General features: G+C 32.8%; 1 long non-coding RNA gene across 1 annotated transcript; it reads left to right on the top strand.

Moving 5' to 3' along the window:
• The first annotated feature begins 680 nt into the window (after window positions 1-680).
• Window positions 681-3,132, top strand: LOC109119514 (uncharacterized). The gene is made up of 3 exons (XR_002026718.3): window positions 681-910; window positions 1,502-1,560; window positions 2,913-3,132. It is a non-coding gene; the product is annotated as an uncharacterized lncRNA (long non-coding RNA).
• The last annotated feature ends 2,478 nt before the right edge of the window (window positions 3,133-5,610 follow it).

The raw sequence follows: 5,610 nt of genomic DNA, 5'->3' as shown, positions 1-5,610 counted from the left end.
ACCAACTACTAAGCCTCAATCTCAAGCTAGTTGGGGTTGGTTGTAACACCCCGTATTCTATGTGAACTAGTTCTATGTATATGTCGCTTAAAAATTTCCTTGTGATATAGTTATGGACTCGGTTTTACTGTGCGACTGGTGACAATAGAATATGTTTGAAGTTGTAACACTCCGTGCCTTCCAACACATATACGAATAATTGAACTAAAAAAACAATTCAAACTCGGGATAGTAAAAGGTGGTATTCGATATAGAAGTCAAAGTGGTCAAGTGTGTATTTAGTGCTACAGTCTTGTAAACAATTTAAGATAGGGAAAATGGTGTAAATTAATTGAGGTACTTGCTTGACAAAACTATGCTAGTAGGTGACAAGTAGGTGATGCACCTACTTAGAGTTAGTGGACTGAATTTTAAGTTAAAAGGAGCAAGTAGGTGATGCATCTACTTAGAATTATTTGTCTGAATTATAAAGGAGCAATTAGGTGATGCACCTACTTAGAATAAGTGGACTGAATTTAAGTGAAAAGAGCAAGTAGCTGATGCAACTACTTAAAAACATGTGGCAGAAACTAAGAAGGTGATGCACCTTCTTGCTTAAAAGTAAAGGACCATATTATTTCCCAATTAATTAAAGGGAAAACGTCCAAAATTGCCTCTAAAGCATCAAGTTTATCATATCTCCTTCATATTACTTGTTCTCCAGAAATCACTCTAAAGGAAAGCCATGTAAGCTCCAACAGTTCTGTTCTACGGCTTCACCATTAGAATATGAAGGAAATAGGTGTTTTTAAAGTACAAACTGGTAGAACATCTCCCATCTTTAGGAATTAAAGTGAATAATCTGTTTTAACATCAAGATAAGTTAGAAAGGACAACCTAAACCCTAAAAATAAGGTTTCTATCTAACAAGGTAAGCTGTGGAAATTTTCATCCTCTCTTGTTCTTACATTATTTTTTAAAGTTTGTATGTGTTACTGAACTGTTGAGTGTCGCCTTTGTATGGTGTGAAATTGGTTAATGTTCAGGAAGGAGGTGCTTGTTGGGACATACAAGGAGTGGAGTCCCCTTAAATTTTTATTGTGAGCTTGTTTTGAGAATTAAAATGTTAGTTGGAGTTCACAGGATGTTGATCGGAAGTCATGAGTTCATATTGATATTTCCATATTGTGAGACTTAGGGACTGTTTTGTGTATCATAGAAATAAGAGTGTGTGTTTGGATATGTAGAGAAGTTATGAAAACTAGTTAGAGGATAGAGCATTGAAAGTGTAGTGATACACCACTTAATTGAGTGTTGCATGAGCTTACTTCCTTCCATTCCTTTAATACTGTTTTCTAGACATGATTCGGAGGACCTTATAAAAATAATTCGGGGAAAATGGATGGAATAACTCTGGATGACATGACTTATAGATATACTATCAATTACTATTTTGGTCTGATCAAATAGTCCAAATTTGTTTAGAAACTAATAATAGTTTTTACTATTTACTCGATTGTAGATAAATAATATGAAAGGAAGATGGTTAACTCATTGTGATATCCATTGTTGTGCAGCAAGGTATGTAAGTCTATTCGATTTCCTATTTTCTTGGCATGAATTCGACACTTGTAAGCTTTCTAAGTGCTCTTGGTAGTGACTGATCCATAAAGGCAGTTCGTACTCCCTAGAGAATTAAGGTGAGCACTCTACTATGAGTTTGTTACTAAGTGTGTGTTTTTTTTCTCTACCAAGTGTTGGCATGCAAGGTTTAAACTTGTTTCATTGTCAAATTACCCCTGGCACGATCTGTCCATATCTTGCCAACTTGCTTCAATAGTCTTTTCCATCATATATGTTATCTTTTCATATGTTCATGTGTTCCCTTTATTGGTTATTACTCCCATTGTGTTAGACTATTATGTTGCCTCACAAGATGTCTACTTGCTCTATTGTATATTTATATGTATGTATTTACTTGAAATATGTATCGGTCCTTAAGTTGAATTTTTCCACATTCTTCCTTGGTTCCGCATTCATGTATACCTTGTCTTTGATATTAGTTGGTGAGCATTTGGCTATCATATAGAGTTCAAATCTATTGGCTGAAAGTTATATTTCTTCACTTCGTATGAGCTTCAATATTAGATGTTAAAAATGTATACTGAGTCATCAAAGAAGTATTATGTTGGTGTCACATTTTCTTCCCACGTCATTGTCATTATCGTTAGTCCATATTCGTATGTCTTCTACTACTGGTTCATAGTTCAAACTATCAACAATGATTATGACCACCAAAACATCAATCCCAAATGAGTTTTTATCAACAAAAGAACAATCTCAAAAGAGTTATGACTATCCAAAGTACAAAGTCTCAGAAGAGTTATGAACATCAAAGCAACAATCTCAAAGATAAAAAAAATTTAAGTGAAGAAATTTGTATAATTATAGGTGGCATCCCAGGTCAAACCCTAGCATGGGTCGATCCCAATTGGTATAGAAGGGTGGCAGCTCAGGGGCGAAAGCCTAGCATGGGCCGATCCCGATTGATATAAGAGGGTGGCAGCTCAGGGGCGAAATCCTAGCATGAACCGATCCCAATTGGTATGGAAGGGTGGCAGCTCTGGGGCGTAAGCCTAGCATGGGCCGATGCCAATTTGAGGAATTATGAGTACAACATCCTAGGGGTTAAAATGCCTAGCATGGGTCATCCTCTCCTACCACTGATCAGCTGGTCATTTCTATCATATGATTTACAAAAATTATTCCTCATAGAAAAAAGTAGAGAAAAGAATGTAACATACACAATTCCACAAGTATAAGCAAAGGCGGTCTCTAATCCTTATCTATATATGGTTGTATTATGCCTTACATATTCAATACATTCTTTCGTAATGACGTACCTTATTGGGGCACTGCATTTCATGCTATAGGTACAAGTATTCAAAAGAAGATCTTCCCAATAGAAGTACATGATACTCAATTGTTGTTGGTGAGCTCCAGGTTAATTCAGGGCTTTGCCGATCCTTTACTATGCGTATTTTTAGCTTTGTAGACATTGTAAAGCTATCATATGTATTCATATATTTCACTTGTCACGTGTATTGGTTTAACTAGTCAACATGTGTTGTATATAAAGTTTTTCATCGGTAATCTTCATAATATTTTACTTTCTCATCATAGGTTACTTGTAAAGCATGTATTCATAGGGTACTTGTCCGCCTCACCTAGGGTTGGGGTGTGACACTGGTCATATGAATGAATCATCACTATCCGTCCGTTTTGTTCCGATTAGATCCATATTTTTCCAACATAAAAGGTTTGGTTCTCTAAGCTTAGAAGTTCTCCACATATCTACTGACATACTAAGTTCCCAACAAAAGTACATTCACTCCTTGCAAATATAGGATTAGTGCAAGTGTTAACAAGACTAAGCATTGATCTCAGCTTGTGTTGTTGCCTAAATCGATCATTTCTCTTCCATTGTTCTCTTTTTTACACAATAAGGGAAATTTGCTTCCTTCTTCCCCTTCAAATTTGGGAGGGTTGCATATCTCTTTACTTTTACCTTTTTATTTTATAAAAAAATTTCAGCACTCACTACCATTCTTGTGATCAAGACAACCAAAAGTGTGTCAAATGTTTTTATAATTTTGCTCCTAAAGCTTGTAGTTTCTTATATCCTTCAAGTGGCAGTGTACCTCTTGATGTTGGTATTGTGAAATTTACAGATCCAAGAATCGACCATGTTAGAATTCTAAAAGTGAAGAGGTTGATCTAGAATCGATAAAGAGAATCTAAGGGCTAACTATAACCTAATCATCATTATAAGAAAAAAAAATCTAACTTAACTAAGTTGAAAACCATTATTAATTGCACTCAATCTTTCTTTGGAGTAAATCGTGAAACGTATAGTGAGCATGAAATTGGCAAATCAAATACCTACATTTTATTTTCTAAACAACTTATAAAATATCAATTATCCACTCTATCACATAGGGAGGTAAACATGGGAAATCAATAGAATCATAAAGCAGATAGCAATCACTACTCAAGTTAGAGATTCAATGGTCGACTGAATCTGTTAAAAAGTAAAGAGATGTTTCAGGTGAGAAAATGACAAAAATAGTCCATTAACTATAAGAGTAGGCCTAAAATGGTTCCTTAACTATACACTTGATGGATATGGTCCTTTAACTATTCAAAAATTTGTCAGCTTTGGTTCCTTAACTATATACTTATCGGTTTTAGTCCGTTAACTGTAAAATTACCAATTTTAATCCTTTAAGTATTCAAAAACTTATCATGTTTGAAGTTTTTCCATTTTTTATATAAATAACATAGATTTATACTAACAAAATATATTTCTTGAGAATAGAATCTTTTAACAATTTTTAATGTTGTTTCTCTCTCTCCACTTCGTTTTTTTCAAATTAATCTTATGACAAGAATCTTTACCTTGATGGTGAAAACAAAATTCACGAGCAAAGAAAATATAAGTCATCATTTTATTCAACAGAGAGTAAAATGAAGCATATATATTGCTACTAATGACTTGAATATGCTAAACTTCAATATAAAAAGAAAAAAATTTATTCCCCATTAAATTTAAAGTTTGTACTCCAACGATTTCGTTGAACAGAATTTGTTTAATTTTTTTCAGAAATTGAAATTTATAAAATGGTACATTTTTAATTTTCTAAAATTATTTTTGAATAAATCAATTTTATCATTCTATTCATTTTATTTTATGTAAAGAATTTGAGTAAATTAAACAAAATTCACACTAATTAAAATATTCAACTTCAAGTCGTTAACAACAATTATATGTTTAATTTTTATCCTCAATTGAATAAAATTAGAAATTATATCTTGTTTCCTCATTAATTTTATTTTGAAACGTAGACGTTATTGTTTTTTTATAACTGTAGTTTGAAGAAAAAAGGGCGAATATAGAGAAACAACTTTAAAAATGGGTTAAAAACTTTATTTCACGAATATTTCTGTTAATATATACCTAAGTTCTTTGTACTAAAGAAATGGACAAAGACCAAATTTGATATGTTTTTGAATACTTAAAGACTAAAATCGATAACTTTATAGTTAAGGGACTAAAATCGGTAAGTGAATAGTTAAGAAACCAAAGCTGGTAAGTTTTTTAATAGTTAAGGGACTATATATGTTAAGTATATATTTAAGGGACCATTTTAAACCTACTCCTATAGTTAAGGAACTATTTATGTCATTTTCTCTATTTCAGATTCTGGGTTTATTTATTTATTTACAAATTTGGAAACGTGTGGAGCGGAATTCATTTTTTCCAATAATTGTATAAAAGGAGACTCAAAAAATACAAAATTAGAATAACAAACACATATGGAAAAGAAATGATCACCAAATGAGAGGACAGATATATAATTTGGGGGGGGGGGGGGGAGGCGACTCACCCAACAATGGATTGATAGAAGAAACCTAAAAGAATTTCTGCAGGTATTTTTCATAGAGTATAAATGTAATACGCAGATAGAAGAATTTGAGGATTTATGGATGTTGAAACAAACAGCAACCCAAAACGACTTCAACTAGGAAAATAGTAGCATCCAAGATACATATGCATTGAAAATATGGAAA

This window comes from Solanum lycopersicum, chromosome 2 (assembly GCF_036512215.1).
Source record: "Solanum lycopersicum chromosome 2, SLM_r2.1".
Taxonomy (NCBI): Eukaryota; Viridiplantae; Streptophyta; class Magnoliopsida; order Solanales; family Solanaceae; genus Solanum; species Solanum lycopersicum.
The sequence above is the reverse complement of the archived record's forward strand: the minus strand, read 5'-3'. Positions and strand labels throughout refer to the sequence as shown.